This window comes from Scardinius erythrophthalmus (assembly GCF_964197995.2).
Source record: "Scardinius erythrophthalmus genome assembly, chromosome: 7".
Lineage (NCBI taxonomy): Eukaryota > Metazoa > Chordata > Actinopteri > Cypriniformes > Leuciscidae > Scardinius > Scardinius erythrophthalmus.
This window is the reverse complement of record NC_138227.1, coordinates 46,372,694-46,398,105: the sequence shown is the minus strand read 5'-3', so window position 1 is coordinate 46,398,105 and position 25,412 is coordinate 46,372,694. Positions and strand designations below refer to the sequence as shown.

Sequence of the window (25,412 nt, the reverse complement as noted above, 5' to 3'; positions counted from 1 at the left end):
GGTTTTGATGCATTGTTAGTTTTTGTGCAGCATCAGATTTTAACTTTTTCTCCCTCATTTACTGTTCGTGGCTGTTTTTGCCCCATTGACTTCCATTATAACCACATTTTTTGATTGCAAAGCCATGACACCATATAATCATGCATTTTTGATTGTTGGTGGTTTTCCCTGTTGGGAAGAGGTAAAATTTGTAATTTTTACTGTTGATAACCGGGTGGCACCATTAACCCTTTAGATAGGCCTGTGCCAAAAAAAGCTTAGTTTCTGGCTTTTACATGGAGTTATATGGAGTATAACAGCATAATAAAGTGTGTGTGTGTGTGTGTGTGTGTGTGTGTGTGTGTGTGTGTGTGTGTGTGTGTGTGTGTGTGAACTCACCTTGATGCGTCTGAGAAAATCAAAATATGCACCTCAGCTCTCAGAACTGCATGGAGTAAACAAAAACAAAGTGTATTTATGCATCTGCTGCCTTTTGATGGTGAGAAATGCAGACTAAACAAAAACAAAGCAAGTGGATTTAAACGCGTGCATGCAAGCCTGCTGGTCATTTGATGGTGAGAAGAGCAGCAAGCAACATGAGAAAGGGCTTGACTTGTAGTGAAGTTTTAGAGATGATTATGCAGCCTGACCCTTCCAGCGAGCTGCAGGATGTTTCGTCTTCTCCCTCTGACACCACAGACTCAGGAGAGTCAGATCCTGATTTGGATGTGGCACCCTCATCATCCTCTCTAGCTTCCACTGAAGGCGAGGAGGATTCGGAGGATCCTGGATCTGGGTGGATTGGGAGAAACGGCGAAGTGTGGTTTTCCACCAACGCGGAGACAACTCCCTTTCTTCAGCCTGCCAGAGGCGTGACTCCAGGGCCGACGCGCTATGCCTTCGCAAGGGTCCAGAACATGGATTCCGTGTTCAATCTGTTTTTTACGGAGGAGATGATTGACCTCATTGTCAGCATGACTTGCGTCAACACATACATGTTTGTACAGTCATACAAACATGTATGACTATGCCTTGTGATGGCATAGCGTGTCGGCCCTGGAGTCACGCCACTGGCAGGCTGAAGAAAGAGAGTTGTCTCCGCGTTGGTGGAAAACAACACTTCGCCGTTTCTCCCAATCCACCCAGATCCAGGATCCTCCGAATCCTCCTCGCCTTCAGTGGAAGCTAGAGAGGATGATGAGGGTGCCACATCCAAATCAGGATCTGACTCTCCTGAGTCTGTGGTGTCAGAGGGAGAAGACGATACATCCTGCAGCTCGCTGGAAGGGTCAGGCTGCATAATCATCTCTAAAACTTCACTACAAGTCAAGCCCTTTCTCATGTTGCTTGCTGCTCTTCTCACCATCAAATGACCAGCAGGCTTGCATGCACGCGTTTAAATCCACTTGCTTTGTTTTTGTTTAGTCTGCATTTCTCACCATCAAAAGGCAGCAGGTGCATAAATACACTTACTTTGTTTTTGTTTACTCCATGCAGTTCTGAGAGCTGAGGTGCATATTTTGATTTTCTCAGACGCATAGAGGTGAGTTCACACACACACACACACACACACACACACACACACACACACACACACACACACACACACACACACACACACTTTATTATGCTGTTATACTCCATATAACTCCATGTAAAAGCCAGAAACTAAGCTTTTTTTGGCACAGGCCTATCTAAAGGGTTAATGGTGCCACCCGGTTATCAACAGTAAAAATTACAAATTTTACCTCTTCCCAACAGGGAAAACCACCAACAATCAAAAATGCATGATTATATGGTGTCATGGCTTTGCAATCAAAAAATGTGGTTATAATGGAAGTCAATGGGGCAAAAACAGCCACGAACAGTAAATGAGGGAGAAAAAGTTAAAATCTGATGCTGCACAAAAACTAACAATGCATCAAAACCAATGTTGTTTCTAATCTTTGACATGTCCAAGACTGTGATAAAAGGTAAAAAAAAATCCAGTCCACAATCACATTTTATATTGAAAATGAGTAATTTTGTGTTTTTTTTTCCTCCCAAATCAGTGACATCATTTACGAATTTGGCAATTAAAGAGTTAAAATCCTGAAATTTTTTTAAACATTTAATATTTTTGAGCAGGACTGAGGTTGATTAATAGATTAATGCAAAAAAAATTGAAAAAAATATTTATCTGATACATTTTTACAGCAGTTTAAAGTAGTGGCTGTTTTCAGCCACAAACATAACGAAAGGATGTAAATTCTAACAATGCACAAGGGTTAAAACATAATGAGCTGAGATGAGAACGACTGACATCTCTCTCTTTTCATACAGATTACATAAACAGAGAATATTTGTTTTTTATAAAAATTACTTCATTTAAAAGAAGAGAATTCAAGCTTCATGCCTGTGTGTCTGTATGCCTGTTTGACTGAGTATTCGCTGAGTTATGGTTCATTTTCGGACGCGTTTCAGAATTGACTTCACTGACAGAGAGAAAGCAGAACTCGCATCATGTTTATTTTTCTTTATGTGGCAAAAAGCACAACACTTTGCTTTTATTGTGAGTATACACAAAAATAATACACACTTAACAGGATCGATTGATGTATAACACAAGCATATAAGATAAAAATGAATATTAGTATTTTGATTCTTTTTTGCACTGATAAGGAAAAAAACGAGCCTATCGCGCCGGCGCAATAGCCGACCTCAGGGGGTTAAATATGGCTTATCACTTGAAACATGTGAGTAGTAGCAACTTAACAAGTCGCTCACTCTAATGTTAACCTGATAATTGTGTGTTATTATTGGACTCATATCGGTGTGTGTGTGTGTGTGTGGAGAGACGCTTTACTGCTGGACATACAGACACTGGCGCGATCATGTAACTTACAATACTCTGTCATTTTATTCATACAGATAAAAGTAATGCAAACGGTCAACTTTTATTTCTGTAAGCTCACAGTAACAACAAAATGTTTTGCTTTTGTAAAATAATAATAACAATCAGGATGTGCTTTCTGTTGTCTCAATCTCAGTGAACCTGAGCATCACAGAAATGAGCCGAAACTCAGCGTATACTCGCCTCACACACATGAGAAATATATCTATAGAAAGCTTGAAATGTCAAAATGTGGAAAATAAATATTCTCAGATTATGTAATCCGTATGAAACATGCATATAGACGCGTCACTGCGGAGATGACAAGTCTGCATCGTCGACTTAATCTCTGCAGCTGAAAACATTATCAATAAATGATTACAATGTTTAGACAGTCTCCCTCTGTTTTCTGTTTAAATTATGTTTGCCGGTGTGCTGTGGAGCTTTATGTGTGCGCTTGAGCGCTGAGATTAGGCTATGTATTATATAGGCAATTAAAGGCTCATTATTATGAGTTATGGCTTATTAATATAAAAATGTGATTAGTTGACTAATAGCTTAAAATGATCGACTACTAGTCGACTAGAAAAATCTTTAGTCGAGGGCAGCCCTAGTATTTATGTCAGTATCTATATTGCAAGAGAAATTATTTGCACTCTTCCTATAAATAAAATTACACGTGGTGGCATGTCATTCCTCTTGGTCCTCTGCCGATGGTTCTATGGAAAATAATCAAAGTTCCACATTTTCAGAAAGATATACACTTTAAATGTACTATAGAATGCTGACAATACACAATTAATGTGTTATTTGTCACACTTATGCACTAATTATTTAAAATCATTAAAGTACAATAAACCCTAAACCTGTGCAATTGTTCATTATTGCAAGTATAATTGAACTACATCTTTCCAGAAGACATTTAATCAAACATAAGCTCAAGTAAACTGAGTATTTAACCATTTTATTTCATGTCTTAATCAAGTGACATGATTCGTTTTGTGCCAGAAGAGAGCAGATCAGCTAGTGTTTTACGACAAATTTACACGTTTCTCTTATGAAATATAATTTTTATGGTAGTAAACTCCACAAAAAATATTCACTCCAGATGAATGTTTAGTGTAAGACATGTTGAAGAATAGCTTGGAGGCATTTGATTCATTACACAATGAGCCATTTGTTCAGCATACTGAAGCATCTTCTTTAATGTTGGCTATGATGTTAGAACAATGTTTTTGCCTGTCAGGTCTTCACAAGTTATGTGACTGAAAACAATGAATAACTGCAAAATGTAGTAGTGTATTTTGACAGTAATACAAACCGTCAACAGTAGATGAACAGTGTCCTTCTTGTATGCTCCCGTCTTCCTCATCACAGTCAATAACTTTTTATGTGGAAGTTCAAAGTACAGCTTAACAATGGTATATAAAGGATGGTAAACACATGGTATATGAATAGATGGTAAACAGAAAATCAAACAAAAGTCAAATAAAATACCACACCATCAGGATCTATCCTAATGTCATCCAAGTTCTTGCCATGGAACTCAGCTAATCTTCCTTGATCAAGAGCCATTAGAACTTTGCTGATCTTGGCAAGTTGCAGGGTCTTCTCAGGGAGTCGATTGAACTCACGATGGATTCTTATGTCGTGTCCAAGAAAGTTTGCCAGCTTGTCCATCTCTGTGTCAGTCATATTCAGCACTGTTGAAAGGGTTGCGGCATGCTTACGCAGTCTTGTAGATGTCAGTGACTTGGGACACTTTGCGTCACACACCTTTGCAAAGCCACGGAGGCAGTCTGACCCTTGAAAATGTGTCATGGCTTATGGTCTCGCAAACATATAGGAATTGTCTTTCAGAACCCCACAAGCCTCTCTCTGCTTTACAAGGCACATAGGCACACTACTTCACTAAGGCACATAGCATTTTTGAAGTCAAAATAATTGGAACTGGTCGACCACGCTTGCCCCTTGTGATAACCCTTGTGGAGTGTCTGCAGAGGGTTTTTTTCCACTTCAGAGAGTGCCCAGTCCACATCCTCATGTGGATCAGAAGTGTCTCTTGATAGAAATGCAGACAAAGGCATGCTCGAAACCTCTCCTTCCCTGCACCGTTTAAAGAGAATCATCTGGGCTAGACACACCTTTGCCAGCTCCATCCAGGCTTTGGTAGAGGGACTTTCAGAGAGTGTTTTGAACCACTTGTCTAGCACTTGACTGATATATGTATGCATTTACTGGACGACTTAAGTAGAGATGTCCCGATCCGATCCACGGCATCGGTATCGTGCCGATACTGGCCCAGAACGCTAGATCGGATATCGGAGGGGAGAAAAAAATTTATCCGATACCTATGATCCGATACCTATTAGGGGTGGAACGTACGGTACGTGCGTCATGGTTCGTTGCATGGATTTACACAGAGAATAAACGGTATAAAAATAAATAAAACTCACGTGCACATTAATTAATGTAATGCGGAACTACTGTTAGATACGCGCATAGACATATGCGGGTTCTTTAGGGACACCTAATCTGTAGCCCCACCTTAGCTCTGAACGCGCGTCTCTTTCGCTTCAAACGCTCACTTTATCATTATACGTGGATTCAAACTGTTCAAGCATCGAACTAGACGCGATAGACAAGAATTTGACGCTCTATTCGCGTTTGGTGTGAACGCAGCAAAATGAACAAGGCTGCTATGTCAAGATTGCAATGCTGGAATGTGTGTGTGTGTGTGTGTGTGTGTGTGTGTGTGTGTGTGTGTGTGTGTGTGTGTGTGTGTGTGTGTGTGTGTGTGTGTGTGTGTGTGTGCGTGCGTGTGTGTGTGTCAGAGAGAGAGAGAGGCACGGGCGCGATCGAACAGTGGAAACATAAAAACATACTCCGTCATTTTGCAGGACATCATTAAAACGGCAAAAAGTGTTAAGCCTATTTACATTTGTGTAAAACACAACATTGTGCTTTTGTCAAACTGTAAACTCTTGTCAAACTGTAACCTACAACTGTCACCCAACCAAAATCACACACACACACACACACACACACACACACACACACACACACACACACACACACATGCTGTTTAAAAGCAAAAATTATCTCATCTTTTGGACATTCATCATTGCATTGGTTTTCATTTCTTGTCCTAAAACAGAGCACCGATCTGTTTATTTTGAAGTTACACATTCTACATTGATTAAAAAAGAAAATCAAATGTGTTTTTAATGGTAGTATTATTTTATACAGAAATAAATTATTTATAATTCAGTTGAGAATAAAGTTAAAGTTAATTAAAATTTTAAGGAAACAAATATATTGATCTGAAATATAGCAAATTATTTTTAATTCATTCAGGTATAATTACCAAACATATCTCAATGTCTTTTGAATAAAGGGTGGCAGTCTTTCAGTATCAACTGTTGTTGTTGACTATATACTGGAGAAGTATTTGTTCTCCATTTGAGTGAGATGTTTTTATGTGGCTAATTGAGCAAAGTGCTTCCATATATTCTATTATTAGTAGTATTAGTTCAAGAATAAAATAAAAATATCGGATTGATATCGGTATCGGCAAATAGCCAAAGCTGTGGCATCGGTATCGTATCGGAAGTGGAAAAAGTGGTATTGGGACATCCCTAGTCTTAAATAAAGGGCATGGATAGTGGGCACATTCTACTTTGCTTCACTGATGTTCCTCAATGCTGTAGCCGAGATAATCTCGTTCCACTTGTTCTCATGGACTTCTAGAAACTCACTGGTGTTCTTAACAAGCTGTTTGTCATTTGAGATTAATCCCTGAGCTGTTAAGAGTTTGCTTACTTTAACCCCCTGAGGTCGGCTGTCGCGCCGTATGAGTGCAAAAAAAAAAAAAAAAAAATATATTAATTTTTATCTTATATGCTTGTGTTATACATCAATCGATCCTGTTTAGTGTGTATTTTTTTGTGTATGCTCATAATAAAAACAAAGCGTTGTGCTTTTCGCCAAATAAAGAAAAATAAACATGATGCAAGTTCTGCCTACTCTCCGTCAGTGAAGTCAATTCTGAAACGCGTCCGAAAATGAACTGTAACTCAGCGAATACTCAGTCAAACAGGCATACAGACACACAGGCATGAAGCTTGAATTCTCTTCTTTAAAATGAAGTAATTTTTATAAAAAACAAATATTCACAGTTTATGTAATATGCATGCAAAGAGAGAGATGTCAGTCGTTCTCATCTCAGCTCATTAAGTTTTAATGTGCTCCGCCCACGGAGAGCGCACGCTATTCAAACGCAAATGTGAGGCGATCCAAACAAACCTGTGAAACGCCCACATCAGCTGGATAACACACACCGCGAGTTCACTTTCAGACTTATGTACTTTACGATGCTGTGAGGAATAATACTATCTTGATAATAATCCTGCAAAAATTTACCTCAGAAGTTCTGGAAGTATCATTTCGAGGAGCAAACGGATCCCGAGGAATTAGGTCAGATCTGTTTGCTTTGTTCTAATCGGAATGAATGAACGCAAAGATGCGTGCTGTTGTGGAGCTACTACAGCTGGCAAAAATACTGTTTAAATATGAATCGCGTTTCTGTATGAATGAATGAACGAACGAACGCACAGATGCCTGCTGTTGTGGAGCTACTACAGCTGGCAAAAATACTGTTTAAATATGAATCGCGTTTCTATGAATGAATGAAACAGCGCACAGATGCGCGCTGTTGTGGAGCTACTACAGCTGGCAAAAATACTGTTTTAATATGAATCGCGAATACAAAGAAAGATTACACTGGAAATATTGTTACAATTTTAAATGTTGTTGTAATTGTATAACCTTAAAAAAACAAAACAAAAAAAACATATATATATATATATATATATATATATATATATATATATATATATATATATATATATATATATATATATATATATATATATATATATTTATATAAGGATAGATGTAAACAAAATCTTAAAAGGTCATTATAAGCCTTCTCTTTAAATAATTTTATTATGCTTTATTAGTGACACATTTGGGAAGAGAATATATTCCAAATCTGAAAATACAGTATGAGAACAATTAACTGCACAATTTCTAGAAATGTTTACCTTGGATATTGTACAATTTGCAAGCAAAATTTGTGGAAAAAAACAACAAACCAGTTATATATTGTCCTTGCATTCTTGTGGCTCAGTCACACACCTGAATGAAAGGCTCATTACGTATGCAGCCTCATTATGCGGGCCCCATTGTCTCCGTAGGTGTGAATCACGCCCACCCGCATATGGCCTTTACAAACAAAAAGTGTTTTACAAGATTTAAATCAATGTATTGTGTTATGTGAATGATTAGGCAGGATGATTTTCACATAATTTTGAAGAAAAAATTCTAGGCAACGTCATCCATTAGTCAAAAGTCTTATTTACATATATTTAGAATGTGTTTTATGGCCTTATTTCAGAAACTTTAGTTTTTTGTTTTTGAAAAAAACATGTATAAACATTATTCTATCAAAAATACAAACATGTACATGCAAGTTGTTCACATATTATGGTAGCCCTGTTTGTGCTAAATAGAGTGAATTTACACCTTTGCCATTAATATGTTTATAAGCAACTGAAAAAAGCACAAATGTCAGGGCATGTCAGAACATCTCAAGGACCCCAAAAACCCCTCAGACCCCAGAGGGTTAAAGGGATGGTTCGGAGTAAAATCAACCTTGGGTCCTTTGCACCATGACCTCGAGCCAAACACCCCCCAGAAGCCTTTTTCCCTTGGTTGAACATTATTAAAGTTTAGAGTTTTCTCTAAAAAATTACAAAATTATTTAGAGAAATCAGCCGGACGGCTTAGTGCAGGTGCTAACGGATCCAAGGTTGTATCTCGTAAATTACCCCACTAATAATGCCCAGAATGGTACCAAACTTCTACAGTAGTACAAATAGGTTCTGTACTCATAAAACGAGGCATTGGAAAATTTGTAAGTACATCAGGAGTTTTTGATACTGAGTAATTGACTGAGTAATTGATAATGAGAATACAATGTTTATGGCAGCTCTAAGCAAAATAACTGATCAATAAAAAATGACAATGGCTACGTTTACATGCAACCAAATAATCCATTAGTAATCAGATTGACGGCTCAATCAGACTGAAAAGCCTTCATATGTAAACACCTTAAAGGAACACTCCACCGTTTTTTTTAATCAGGCTTATTCACCATCTTTCCTACATTTAGATAGGTGGGCAAACACATTTTTGTCTCAGTGCATGCATTGTTTTAGTTTGCTCAAACACATCTGGATTAAAACCGGCTTCATAAGGACCTTTCACATACAACGTTATAGTTCCTTATGGGGAATAGTTTCATCAAGTTCAACACACAAGTTTGAACTCAAACACTGACTGAAAGCGTGTTGTGGGGATGTCGTGAGTGTCCATTTTAAAGCAACAATTAACCCAGAAAAAAATCCCTTTGAAGGATAAAACTGGCCCTAAATACTCCACTAGCACTAACCTACTTGGACACATGTCGTTACACGGTTTAATGCATCAAAATATGCTTAAAAATCTCTAAATCATCACAAAGAGAGACAGTAGACCTAACTCTTTAGTGATGAATGTGAACGTAAAAGCTGAAAAGTTCAGTGAAACACTGACCTAAAAAGTAACTTAACTTGTAGCTTTCTGAGATTTGGATATTATTTATTGGAATAGACATAAATTAGATTAATAGATTTATTATAGATTCAAATTCTAATCTATTCAACCAACAACTTGCTTGACACGTGTTGCAACAATATGAGCTATTCTGTACACATTGTGCTTTGCAACATACTTGTGTTCTCCATGGGTAGTCTAATCATAGTCAATTTCTTCTCCTTCTTTAATGTCATCCAGGGCAAACAGACAAAGGTGAGGCTTTCCATTGACGTCAATTTTCTTCATCTTAAAATGTGGATGTTTGTAGCTATCATTAACAATCCTAATGTCCCTAATGCACCCTAATGTCATGGCCGAGAAAATCGGCCAGCTGGTCCAGTTCATTATCTTTCAAGTTCATGACTTGGCTGATTGTGGCGATCGGTTTGCGAAGGTTAGTTGATCTGAGGTTTTGAGGATCTTTGGCTCCACAAGCATCTGCAAATTGACCAAACTGCCCTATGTAGTGACCATCACTACAAGGAATAGCGAAGAGGTAATTGTTGTTTTCAGTTACTCCACACTCTTTCCTCTTATTAATGAGGAGTGACAGGTTAGCAGTCATATCAGGAGTCAGGATCACAGCAACCTTTCGTCCTTTTTTCCCCCTCAATTCCACTCTGGCGAATTGTTTGCAAAGTCTTTTCTTAACTTCTGTAAGCCCAGTGCTTATGTCATCGTTTAGTTGTGACGTCACAATCTTTTTACAGTCATCCGTGCCACTTCACCTTCCCTCCTTCTATTAAACAAAATGACTTGACAGAGGGTCACCTTTGCTAGTGCTGCATGAATGCCTGCTGTTGGGTTATCGGCTAGTTTCTCCTTAGCCAATTCCACTTGCTGACCAAGATGTAACTGTAGCTTCTGAACGTCTTTGGCCAGTGGAAGCCTGGTGCTCTTGTTGTATTTTGCCTCACTCAGGTTTGATAAGGCAGAATGGGAAACTAATTCAGACCACTTTGTTTCATGAAGAGTATGAAACCTCCTGATGGAATCGATCCCCTCTTGGTCCTATTCCATGAGGGTACGACACATGATGAGGTAACTTATTTTTCTGAGAGAATGCCCAATTTTCAGGGCCAAACTTGGGGCTTTGAATGTGTTGTTTTCGTGATCAAAACATTGTTATTGTAAAAACAGACACATTAGAAGCCTGACCTGACCAAACACTTATTCTTTTTTTAATGTGCAAGGTGTGAGGCCATATAGGCTATGTTTCAGAATGCATCCTTGGCCCAAAAACCTCTGGAAGAATGGTCTAATGTGGAACAGAAATGCTCAAATGTTATCCTACATTAATTAATAAGGCTTTTGAGAATAAAAGGAAAGTAACTGGAAAGGTGTGGAGACACCTACAAGCATTTTGAAAAGATTAGAAAAAAAAAAAACACGCTTGGAAATGCTTACTGGACAGACACTTATTGGACAGACACTTTGAGTACATAGACATTCTAAGAAATTTGCAAGTTTGATAGTTTCTGCTTGAAGAGTTTAACATCATCTTCGAAGTTTGTGAGCGTATGCATAATTACAGAATGACTTCAGCAATGACCTAAGCGCACCACGGACTTTAGGGCATTTTGCTTGTGTTGATACTCACTTAGACATAATGAAACGTTTGTGCATATGCTTTTCAGCCAAGCTAAACTTTAAAAATGCTGACGAAGAAGCACAAACATTGCCCTATGTTCACATAGTGTGTCAAACCAAGAACTCTGGTTTTTGCATTGGTAACGTCGCAAATATGGGCTTGTTGAAATTCGTCTATACAACAAGTCAAACAGTGGTGTTTCGCTTATTGTGCGATTGGGTTAACATTGCAAACAACTCATCTATAAGTTGTAATTTTATTTTGGAGTCACGCAAATTAATAAAGTCCATGAAAGACGCATTTAGCCGAGCTGCAGCGAACCGGATGAAAGAGCGAAACATTTGCCTAACTTAGGCCTAAGTCTAATCAACAAAGAGCAATAGGACAATATAGATATATAGCCCAATAATATAAATGATAATAGCAAAGGAATTAAGGACTTGTTCAACATCCAAAGGCGAAAGTCTCCAGGGATAGGGAAACCCTGCGTGATAGATTTGTGATGAGGCTTCTCCGACTTGCCTGGTCCGTCATAGTATCTGCCACCCCAGTGTTTTCCACTGCAATGGTTTGAACTGATAAAACATTCAATCAACATGTTTTTATGCAATATAGGTGTGAGTCTGGAACTGACCCATGGCATGAAATTAAACTACTTATGGTATACTGAGAAATACATGAATTAAGAGAAGATGAATAACACACTTACGTTTGTATCTTACACCATGCCATCTGATAGATGTCAAAGGTGAATGGTATATCCAGCATTTGTCAATTCACACCAATTCAAAAACCAGCTTATGGATTGTACAATGTGAAAAAAAAAAATTCAAAACAAGAAATAAATATAAAACCTTTACACACACAAATTATATCATGAATAAAAAATTTAAATAAAAACATTTGGCTGTTTTACTTTCACACAACCTTTTCTACAAATCCATCAGGACAGATGAAAAAGGGGAAAGAAGTTACTTTTGAGATATAATAGCGAAGCATATCTATTAAATTCCTGTGACTTATGTTTAGCTTGGCTAACTGTTGGGGCGTCACTCATCACACACTCAAGACAACGATATGCTTCTACTTGGAACTCTTGTGAGAATGTCAAAGAAGACAATTCCTTTAAATCATGAAGTAAACCTTCATCTGGCATTTAAAAAACACAACACATCTAGTTTCTGAACCTGTGTCCAAAGCCAAATTTAGATTTACCCCGCTTAAAGGGATAGTTCACTTTGAAATTAAACTTTGGTATGTTTTAGCTTACCTCAAGGGCATCCAAGATGTAGGTGTCTTTGTTTCCGCAGTAGTTTCAATTTTGATATTTTTAGGTCAAACTGTTCTTGTCTGTCAGTCATATAATGCAGGTCTATGGTCACCACCTCAAAGAGCAAGTCCAAATTAAACAATTCCCCATCGTAAGTACACATTGATGGCCTAAGACACGAAACGAGCGGTTTGTGTGAGAAAACGAACAGTATTTATATCGTTTTTACACAGACAAACAGATGGACACAAGGGTCCCATTTCAATACCCTAAAACATTAGCTCCCGGTTTCACAGACAAGGCTTAAGCTAGTCCCAGACTAAAATGCTTGTCTGAGCTGTTTTAACTGAAAGCAACTTGCACTGACATATCTTAAAATATGTCAGTGTCACTGTTTTATCTCAAGATGCACACCAGTAATGTATTTTTCTAAGGCACGTTTATAAAAGCAACTTAAATGTCCTAATTGAACTAAGGCCTAATCCTGGCTTAGTCTAAACCATGTCTGTGAAACCGGGCTTTAGATCTCTTAGAAATGTAATGTGCTTCACTAATACAACTATAAGAGTGCAAAACAATATAATGCAATTTAAAAAGGTAAAATTTTACAATATTATGTAAAGAAATATGTGCAGTGTATACTGAAGAATGTGTCCTGTCATCCCTGTTACTCTTGTCAGTCCTGTTGCTGTCATTCATTTCATAAAAAGTTTAAAAAATTATATTTGTAATGGCCTTCCAAGTTTTTCCATTGTAACCCTATCTATATTGTATTTTTGACAAGCCCTTCTTTTAATATGTCTCTTGTAAAAATATTAGGGCTGTCAAAGTTAGCGCGTTAATAACGAGTTAACGCAAAATCATATTAACGGCACTAATTTTTTTAACGCTCGATTAACGCAGCGCGTATTTTCTGTTTGACCCGTGGCCCAAAACCTAGTTGGAGAAATGGAGATACACAGTGTTGCCAACTTAGCGACATTGCAGACACATATAGCGATTTTTTTTCCCTTCAACAAAGCGCCCAAACCTTATTTAGTTTCTGAGAATCTACCGGTACCGCCGATAGGCCTACTCTCCCAGCACGCGCACGCACCTCTCTCTCTCTCTCGCTCTCTCTCTGCCTCTCGCGCTGGAGAGAGGAGCAGCGCTTTAATTCAGTTAAACACATATATTATGTTGCTTCTCTAATTTTACATGCAAGTATAGCCGAAATCAGAGCACAGATATTATCTTTATTTTATGTGTATTTGATTTCACCAGACGACGGCTCGATTATCAGGATTTTTGTGCAGATTAACATCTTGGAAGGGAGAGCTGGTTATGTCTTAATGGGTCGCGTTTCATTCACTATTTCATATTCATTCCGTTGTTTGACAACAGAAACAGTAAAATATACCAATGAAACAGTTTTATTGAGAATTTAGCTTCATCAAAATGGGCACAGAGAGAGACAAACTATAATGTAATAATAAATAATAAATGTACTTGTTGCATTTTCAGAAGAGCTGCCCTGTCATGCAAAAATCTAAACATTTTTGTGTTAGTAAATTGCTCAGTGCAAAGAAAGAGAAGTAATGGGAACCTGGCATTTCTTTGTTCTTTCTACATGTGTCTAATAGACATGAACAAGTTCTTTGAAAAACATTTGACCTTTGAAACATGTTTCGTCTTCATGCTCTATGTTGACTATGGTTTCAATAATAAACATACATTTGCATAAAGCATCCATATTTATCCATGCCCAGTTGATTAGAGTATTACAAACTTGAAAAGTATTAATTTAAGGTACATTTAGAAAAAATAAAAAAAATGTGCAATTAATCGCGAGTTAACTCATGACAATCATGCGATTAATCGCGATTAAAAATTTAATCGATTGACAGCCCTAAAAAATATATATTTGTCTTAGTTGACGTGATCACCCTCCAAAATTTCTATGTTCTTGTCATCTGAATGACAAATGTAAGATTGAAAAAAAATCAAAAATTTGAAACAATCCCAGTGAAAAAGAGGGACTAAAAAACTGCTTATATGTGTGAAAACTATTACATAGTTCTAATTAAAATTGTATATAGTAACGCATGTGTCTGTAACAAGCATGAAAAAAAAAAAATCAAAACCTGAGGTAGATAAATAGTCATAAAATAAAAATAATACATAGCCTGAGATGGCACAATACAATTTCTTGTCCTTTTAAGCTGTCTTCATTTCATGGATATTTAATACAAATCGATTAAACTTATTTTATTTTTTAATTTGTCAAAGTTGAAAAGGCACTGATTTCATGGAATGACCCGGTTTACTGTTAAGTTTAACTTTGTATTGTTGTTATTTGTATGTTGCTTTGGACAAAAGCGTCTGCTAAATACCATAATCATAACCATAATCATACTTGTCATTGGAACCTATTAAAACGTTTTGTTATTGATTTCTTACCTGCTCTTCACAACGTGCATTTCCAGAACTCCTGGGAAAATGAATCAGCTCTCTCCTATCCAGCCAAACAAAATAAGTAATGCAAATATGAGCATGCGCAGTGTTGAATTAGCGTATAATTTCCCGCGCCTGTGTGTCGCAACATGCAGGGACCACGACAACAGATAGGGGGCAGTGGCGGACACACAAATATAAAAAATATGTCAGGTTTTTGGTACACAAAGACTTTTAAGAAAACCACTTTTTGGGAATTAAAACATGCTGAGAAAAGGTTTTATAAGGGTTTTTTTTTTTTTTTTTTTTGAGGACAGCCAACTGTCCTCCCATACCAGAGGATCCTCACTGCTCTTTGAAATGTCTTGAAATCTGTCCTTCCATGCCCCAAAACAAATACAAAACCCCATTATTTTTCAGACCAGTAGTGTTTGCAGAATTTGCCCTGACTGTCAAACTTGGTGCTGTATGCACTTTGATGTTTATAAAAGCACTCAATACTACTTGTGAATGCACCTACAGGGTCAGGGAAGGTGCATAATCATAATTTCATATAACTGCAATTTTTCTTGAATATCCACACGATTGGAAATGTAACATTGATTTTATGCTACATTTAAACAAACAAAAAGATAATATTAAGTGACATACATTTTAAAAACAGTATTGACAATATTGTTTGCTGTATTTTGCAACAAAATAATAGTTGCAACACAAGCCACAACAGAACTGTTGTGCGTCTACAACACACAGCGGTGATTCGTTAGTGAGGAAAATCTGCGGCTTTGAACGAATCGGGAGGAGAGTCAATGATCCATTTCTAAATACAGCCACTTTCTTAGTTATCGTATGAATGAATGACTTGATGACTCACTCATTAAGACAGTCACTTTCCACCAGTTTAATATTTAAAAGTATCATTTTGTTTTACCATCATTTAATATTTCTCAATTGAACATTTTTTTATATGGAACATTATTTCATAACAGTATGCTATTGTAATTGCATTCATGCCACCTTTGAAATTACATCAGCAATACAAATTTTGGGAACCACTGCCATAGACTTTCCCTTTCATAGGGAACTCAACGCTACACCATACTGAACAAATACCTTCTTGCCAGCTGTAACTTTGAATAAACAGTGGCAAACCAAGCATAGTTCAGCCTGAGATTGCCTTGGGTTGCCATATGTAGATGCATGACAAGTGACCAAGAGCTTAACACCTAGAGGCCCAGAACGTACTGCAGCTCCGATTCCCCTGGAAACAGCACCAGGGGCAGAGCAGGGAGACCATAGCTACAGCTGTGTCCGCCAACAACGTCCACTCTGGAAGAGGGCGGTTTATTGTTCCACCACATTAGCCATCCCCAGGCCTCAGCAATTGCACAGCTCCTTAAAAGCAACCCAACCAAGGAGAGCATGTAAACTTTTCCAGTGAAAAAAATGGGAAGACTGCAGAAGAGAGCGAGGGATGGCATCTAGCGCTCAACCATCTGCTCTAACAACTGTCTGCTCTACCCTTAAGAAGGAGAATAGCAGAAGTTCTTTAAGGAAAAACCTTCTAGGGGACCATTGTGGAAGCATGCAGACGTATCTAGTCTACACTTCCACTGATAAACCTGCTACTTTACTGTAAACTGCCCTTCCCTGGGCATCACAAACTTAAAAAACTCTTATAGCTCTGTCGTTTTAGCAGGTCCCATAAGAAAAATCCGATGACAAAAATTAGGGGTGAAACGGTTCAAATTACTCACGGTTCGGTTTTTATCACGATTTTAAGGTTGCGGTTGCGGTATGGTTAGGTATGTGATATGTTCAGGGAAAAAAGGACTACTGATATATAATCAAACTACAAGCAACAGCACAAATAAATACAATAGAGCAAAGAGACAATTAAAATTGTGCTTTTCAGGTAGGTCTAACAGTAGTTTTCTGGTACAGAAAATGAATAAAGTAATCAAATGTAAAATAACATTGCATATAATCTTCACTATATAAATTAAATAAGATTAATCATTATTAAAGTTACAAAAGCTATTCAGTCAAGAGCAGTGAGTAATTTCCTTGTCTTTTGTTAAAAACATTACATTAAATGTTAAAACATTAAAAACACAGACAGTAGGAATATTAGGCTGCTGTCACTTTAAGACATATACAGATCCTGTACACATTTACATTTATTCATTTTGCAGACACTTTTATCCAAAGCGACTCACAAATTAGGAATACATCATGAAGAGGCAAATAAACAGGAAATGCTCAAAATACAAAGTTTCAGCAAACTTGTGCGTGTGAAGCAAAATGTTTTGCAATTTAAAATCAGCGTCTTTCCACTGCACAGTTAAACTAAGCATGCTAGATGGACTTGCGTCTGAGCTTCACATGTCTGTGGAAAAACTTAAAGCTAGGATGTCTGTGCAAGTTATCTTTCACGTTTTCATGCGCTTGAATGTTTAAATTAGCAAGGCTTAAATGAGTTAAGTTTAAACAGATAGCAACGTGTGCTGTTTGGGTCTTCCCGGCGCATGCGCGCTGTCAACACCCAGGTGATGACGGCGTAAATGACTGGTCATATTAAAACATACAGCACTCCTACTGAACACAGTCAGGGGAATCCAGAATGCATATCCATTGACTAACTTACATTAGCCTAATTCTGTCTGTCTGTTTTACGCGTTATTTCCAACAAACCATATTATAGATGCACCGTCAGATTTAAGATGAACAGCTATGCAAGTGCCTGCCGAATCGTGGGTGGAGAACGGTACGGTTTGATTTTTTACCGAGAATGGTTACTCCCCTAATGAACATATTTCACCATGTCAAGCTATTACCTCCAATCTATCTAGACTGGAGGGGGCAACTGAGAGAGTGGGACACAACAGCATCCACCGCTCTTCTGCACAGTAATCCATACCTTGGCTTAATGAGAGCTTATTCCGATCTTGGTTCCAGCAAGGAAGCGTTCTGATGCTGCAACTTCACGTCCAGACTGACTGTGCTGGAGGGGGACTACCCGAGTGTTGGGCGATATGCTTCATAGTCAGATTGCCATATGATAAGCCTGTGAGATTGTGATACAACATATTATCACGTGGGGGCGGGGCAATAGTTTACTTATTTGCTCATTCATTGCACCCTGCTGAGACTGCTAAACTAGCACCAAAACAAGCTGTGACGGTCGGCAAAGATCTAAGTCATCCATCCATCGTCAGAGCTTTTGCAAATGCACTAAGTACAAACAAAACAGTGAAGGTGGGCCCGGTGTATGAAGCTTGAATTCTCTTCTTTTAAATGAAGTAATTTATATAAAAAGCAAATATTCTCAGTTCATGTAATCTGTAAGAAAAGAGCGAGATGTCAGTCGTTCTCATCTCATCTAATTACTTGTAATGTGACTCCGCCCTCGGAGAGCGCGCGCTATTCAAACGCAAATGACTGAGCAATCCGTGCAAACTGTGAATGCCCCCATATCAGCTCGAGAAAACAAGTTGAATCAGATCATTGTAGCCTACTTGTTTACACCGTCTCGCAGCGCTGTGAGGAATAATAATAATGGAAAATGTACCTCAGAAGTGCGGGTATATCGAGGAGCGAGCTGAGGAATGGTGTAGTAAGTTTTTTTCCTTCTCACGTGAATCGGATTTCTGTTTATGAATGAATGAACGGCAGAGATGCGCGCTGTTTACCACAGCTCGCAAAAAGACAGTTTAAATTTAAATCGCGTGTGTGAATGATGTTTTAGCAAACTGTATTGCTAAACTGAGATGAGTAAAATCGACTGAAATATGTTGAAATAAAGTGTCTAGGTTTTGACATAAATGCAAATATAAATGTAATTTTACAAAATATTATCGATTTTCAAATACTGCTGTATTGAATGAACAGCTTTTAGCAAACTCTATTGCTATACTGAGATGAGGAAAAATATAAAAAATTATCAAAAATAAAGTCATCAAATAATACGTTTTGTATACTTTAGTTTTTAAAAAGAAAGATTACACTTGAATTGTTGTAATTGTAACCTTTTTAATAAAAATATATATATTTATAAGGTAGATGTAAACAAGTAAATATAATATTTTTCTTTAAATAATTTGTATTGTGTTTTATTGGTGACAAATTTGGGGAGAGGATAAATATTCCAAAACTGAAAATACAGTATGAGAATTAACTGCACAATTACTAGACATGTTTACCTTGGATATTATACAATTTGCAAGCACAATTTGTGGAAAAATAAAAAATAATTGCGACGCTTCCAACTGTGAACCAATTTGGTAGGGTGTGTATATATATATGCCATCTAAAAATGCCATCTGAAATTTTCTTCTAGAATGATCATTTTTATGAAGCTTGTATATTTAAGTTAGCTAGGTGACACACCTGAATGAATGGCTCATTAAGTATGCAGGGACATTGTCTCATCAGGTGTGAACTACTAAATATGCATGATGCTGTTGGATCGTTTACGCCCCATCCACATATTGGCTTTCCAAACTAAAAGTGTTTCACAAAACTTAAATCAATGTATCGTTTTATGTGAATGATTAGGCAGGATGATTTTCACATCATTTTGAAGAAAAATCCATTAGTCAAAAGTCTTATTTACACATATTTAGTATGTGTTTTGTGGCCTTATTTCAGAAACATTCATTTTTAGTTTTTTTCAATAACCATGCATAAACATTATTCTCTCAAAAATGAAAACATGTACATACATGTGGCTCACATATTATGGTAGTCCTGTTTGTGCTATATAGAGTGAATTTACACCTTTGCCATTAATATGTTTATAAGCAACTGAAAAAAGCACAAATGTCAGGGCATGTCAGAACATCTCAAGGACCCCAAAAACACCCCAGACCCCAGAGGGTTAAACAGAGAATATTTGTTTTCAGTTTGAATCCGATCATTTAAAAGTACACACTTAAATGTTTATAATGGTATATGGCTCATAAATGTGTGACAAGTATTCGCTGAGTTTGGTTTCAGTTTATAGACGTGCTCAAGAAAAAAAAGTTCACCGCGACGGAGAGGCAGAAAGCACACCCTGTTTATTTTCTTTATTTGACAAAAGCACAATGTTTTGATTTGATTGTAAGTGGACACATACAAAAGTAGAAATATCACAGATTCTTTTTTTATATTTCTTTTTTCTGTATGACCATAAATGACGGAGTAATTGAAGTTTATTGTGCTACAATGTGACGAAAATCCAGCAAAACGCGCGGGCGCGTTTGTCGACCCCAGAGGGTTAATGTCAGACTCCCATGCTTTGAGAAGAGAGCCAGGCAGAAATGGAGCTTTCTTATCGTGAAATGCTCACAATGAGGACAATCAGCCCTCTCTAAGTCTGACTGAGCATGCTCTGCTCCCAAACACATTGCACAAATATTGTGCATGTCATCCCCCATAAAAAAGTGAGGGCAAGGTGATGCACAACTCCAAAAAAGCTTGGCAGCCTTACTATCTACAACAGAGTGAGACAAATACTATGAAAAACAATCTTAAAAATAATTCACACAAACAAAAACAGATATGTGGCTTTCTCATATCAAAGAAGCTGGTGACTTTTAATGCAGGCACTTTTTCTTGATGACATGCTACACTTCGTAATCTGACCTCCATCAGTCAATAGAATTGACATGATTCATATGTGCTTTAGACACCGGCACTGAAATTGTTTCCATAGTATGGAGGCAGATTAGTCTCAAATATAAATCACGCAAAAAACATGATTCACAAATGCGTAGACAATTTCACATGCATGAAACCTAATTCACGTACACACAAAAAAAATCCACGTGCGTGAAAAAAAAATATATTCACAAAAAGCAATTCACACGCGCAAAATAAAATTATATAATCATAAAATACATTTCACAAATGCAAAACACAATTCGTAGATATACAACTGTGCACAAAAACCTTTGAATGTTTAAAATGTAAGAGTGTATCCTTGCATTTGAATGTGCAAATCGTCATTCACGGACGAATCGCCTTAGATACGTGTGTGTGTGTTTTTGAGACTTTCCTGGCAGCATAACACTCGTAACACAGAGCAGTCGTACTCTTTAGCCAATCAGATTTAAGCTTATCAATCGACCAATCAGTATCACGTGAGGGCGGGCCTACCTGCATGTTACGTCATCAGCTTTCGACCAGTTCATGGCTGAGCAGAGGTAAGTGCAGTTAATCGTTCATTTCTGTGTTAACTGAAGTTAAAGAAGTTTGAGATCAGTTGAAGCAATAGTTTATGAACTATTAACTGATGTAAGCAAGTGTTGTTGTAATCAGATGTCCCATATCGTGTCAAAAATGAAGAAGAATGATGCTTGTTTTGTTGTATTTTAGCTGAAGGTATACAGACAGCTCTCACAGCTACAATCACGCTAATGATTGCAAAACAATCATCTGTGGTCAATACCCATCGAGATTGTTCTTTAAATAGTGAATAGACCTATTTCAATGAGCAGCCAGTGTTTTTTGCCATTTGTGTATGATGTTAAATTATTATTAACCCTTGTTTCCCTGCATTTTTCAGGATTACTCACCTTTGGTGTGACATCTGGATAGCAGTCACGAACATCTTAATTCATGTTGTTTCTTTATTCTCTTTTATACTTTTTTTTTGTATTTATGTCTTAATTGGTAACACTTTATTAAAACGTTTCATTAGTTAACATGAACTAATAATGAACTGCACGTGAACAGCCTTTATTATTTTTTGTTAATGTTAACATTTACTAATACTTCATTAAATCTTGTTAACATTAGTAAATGCACTGTAAACTAACAATGAACAGCTGTATTTTTAACTAACGTTAACAAAGATTAACAAATACAGCAACAAATGTATTGCTCATGGTTATTTAATACATGAACTAATGTTAACTTAGTTATTGTACCTTATTGTAGAGTGTTACCAATATATTCAACATGCATTTCCTTATGCTGTATTGTAATGTCAAGGTTTTTAAATAAGGTTTTTTTATTGTCATCTTAAGGTCTCACAGGACAATATTGTGAAGCATTAATTTTACTTTGCCTAGTAAAATAGGCAAATCTGATTTTATGCTGATAAGACAAAGGTACTTATCATTAAGAGGCAATTAAGATTATGCGACTAAGATTACTCAGTAAACTCTATTCAAATACCATCACTTAATTTCCCACATCCTCTGTCTGCACCTCTTGTACTATAGGGTTTTAGTACTTTAAATATCAGGACAAAATCTTATATGTCCTAACAGAGAGGTCTACTGATGACCGGACTGAACACAATTCATTTTTTAACTTTTCACATGATGTATTGCACTTATATTTATATACTCTAAAAGCAAAGTACACTCTGACTGGATCTCACAACTCCTGAAGAGACGTATATTTCTCTGTACTGAATATTGTGCTTCACACTTAAGACGGTCAGTTCATGAACTTCATATGTAACAGGAACATTAATCATGATCAAGTCATTTTATATATTTTATTCCCAAAGGATTCGGAAACTTTCAAATTAATAAAATGTGTACATCAAATTGAACTATGTCTGAATCTTTTAATTCTTTCAAGAACATTAAATAATGCATGCATAGCAAGGCTTTATTCCTAAAGCGTGTTCATATAGTCCGCAGGAGACAAATTAATACAGTAACAATGCATCACTTTCAACCACTTGTTGAAACAACTGTCAAAATGGATGGCTTACAACATGACTATTTTGAAAGAATTACATTAGGAATGGTAAGATCACAGTACTGGTTGTCTGCAACTTCATACATCATCTGTCTTGGAAATCTGAAACAATAAAACTACACTGTAAAAATTGATTGCTGTGATTAAGAAATAATGCGTTGTTTCAACTTTAAAAAGTCTGTGTTCATGCTTGACTAAAAATATTAAGTTTAGTTAACTTTAGTTTAGTTTAGTTAAGTTGGATATTTAAGTTATCTCAACAAATTTTAAGTTGTTATAACTAATTGCAGCCACATTTTTTACAGTGTACATAATATATGCAGATCAAAACATGCCTCCTATATATATGCACGTCATTACATACATTATCATCAGTTGAATGTGTGGTGGACAGGACATGAAAATCCATCATTACTAAAAATAAATGTTTATATTCACATGTGGACTAAACAGCAGTTCATAAACTATTGCTTCAACTGATCTCAAACTTCTTTAACTTCAGTTAACACAGAAATGAACGATTAACTGCACTTACCTCTGCTCAGCCATGAACTGGTCGAAAGCTGATGACGTAACATGCAGGTAGGCCCGCCCTCACGTGATACTGATTGGTCGATTGATAAGCTTAAATCTGATTGGCTAAAGAGTACGACTGCTCTGTGTTACGAGTGTTATGCTGCCAGGAAAGTCTCAAAAACACACACGTATCTAAGGCGATTCGTCCGTGAATGACGATTTGCACATTCAAATGCAAGGATACACTCGTACATTTTAAACATTCAAAGGTTTTTCTGCACAGTTGTATATCTACGAATTATGTTTTGCATTTGTGAAATGTATTTTATGAGAATATAATTTTATTTTGCGCATGTGAATTGCTTTTTGTGAATATTTTTTTTTTCACGCACGTGGATTTTTTTTGTGTGTACGTGAATTAGGTTTCATGCATGTGAAATTGTCTACGCATTTGTGAATCATGTTTTTTGCGTGATTTATATTTGAGACTAATCTGCCTCCATACCATAGCGTCAACACCATGACGCAGCGTTGTGTTCCCTTGGAAGGGAACACCATTACACTTCTTTGTCCTCCTTCACCTTCATCAACTCTAAGAGCTGACGACTTTTCCACATTCTTCATAAATAAAACAACAACCACCAACAGGCAATTATCCACACCAAAACCTGACAAACACATCTTAACAGCAAACAAACACACACACACACAAACACACACACACACACACACATTCCCACCCTTCTCTCTGCTCTCAGAGGCAGACGTTTCCAGACTCATTCTTTCCAGTCACCCTACTACCTGTCTGCTTGATCCTATCCCCACTCATCTATTTCAAGCCATTTCTTCTTCAGTTGTAGCTGCACTCACTCACATCATCAACACCTCTCTTATCACTGCTACCTTTCTCACAGCATTTAAGCTGGTTTCAGATAACCCCACTGCTTGAGGAACCCCCCCAAAAAAAACAAATCCAGCACTTTTAGAAAACTACAGACCGGTATCCCTTCTTCCATTTATTGCTTAGACACTTCAATGAGTTGTGATCATGTAAAGTCTCTACCTTTTTCACACAGAACAACCTCCTGGATAACAACCAGTCTTGTTTCAAAAGTGGCCACTCAACTGAGAGTCATTGAAGCTCTGAGACTGGCAAGAGCAGCTTCCAAATCATCAGTAATCATCTTGCTGGATCTGTCTGCTGCTTTTGACACAGTAAACTACCAGATCCTCCTGTCAACCCACATGACAAAGGGCTTCTCAGGAACCATACTCCAATTGTTCAAGTCTTACATCTTAGGTAGGTCCTTTAGGGTGTCTTGGAGGAGTGAGGTGTCTAAGTCGCAACATCTAACTACTGGAGTGCCTCAGGGCTCAGTGCTTGGACCTCTTATCTACACATCCTCACTAGGATCTGTCATTCAGAAACAAGGCTTTTCCTATTACTGTTATGCTGATGACACACAACTCTACCTCTCATTCCAGCCAGATAATCCGACTGAAGCTGCTCACATCCCAGCCTGCCTGACAGACATTTATTGCTAAATGAAGGTCCACCACCTTCAACTCAACCTTGCAAAGATAGAACTGCTTGTGTTTTCAGCCAACCCATCACTTTGTCACAACTTCTCCATTCAGTTCGTCAACCATAACTAAAAAGTTGTGATTGATAATAAGTTAAACTTCAAAAACCACATTGTTAGAAATGCCCAGTCCTGCAGATTTGTCTTATACAACATACAGAAGATCAGGCCCTTCCTATCTGAGCATGCTACACAACTTCTTGTCCAAGCTCTTGTTCTATCCAGACTGGACTATTGTAATGCTCTCTTAGCAGGCCTTCCAGCATGTACTGTTAAACCTCTGCAACTGATCCAGAATGTGGCAGCGAGAGTTGTCTTTCATGTGCCAGAAAAGAGCGCTCATCACACCTCTCTTCAACTATTTGCACTGGTTGCCTATTGCAGCTCGCATCAAATTCAAGACACTGATATTTGCCTACAGAACAACCACTGGCTCTGCACCCCTATACATAAACTCGCTATTTCAGACTTATGTGCCCTTCAGAATCTGCCGTTCTGCAAGTGAACAAAATCTGGGCACAAAATCACTTTCACAGACCATTACCTTGACTGTTCTCTGCTTATGGAATGACTTGCTTAACTCACTTCACTTCTATTCTGTTTATTCTTACATATTATTGCCAGAGGTGGGAGCAAGTCACACATGTTCAAGTCACAAGTCGCAGTACACACAAACCAAGCAAGTCAAGTCAAGTCAGTGCCTCACTTCAAGAAGGTCAAGTCGAATCCTGTTAAGGGTCAAGTGAAGTCAAGTTATAATACCAAACA

The 25,412-nt window shown here is 37.4% G+C and overlaps 1 protein-coding gene across 1 annotated transcript in view; it reads left to right on the top strand.

The window, feature by feature from the left end:
* igsf10 (immunoglobulin superfamily, member 10) overlaps positions 1-25,412 on the top strand; it is a 77,339-nt gene that overhangs the window by 39,253 nt on the left and 12,674 nt on the right. The window lies entirely within an intron of this gene.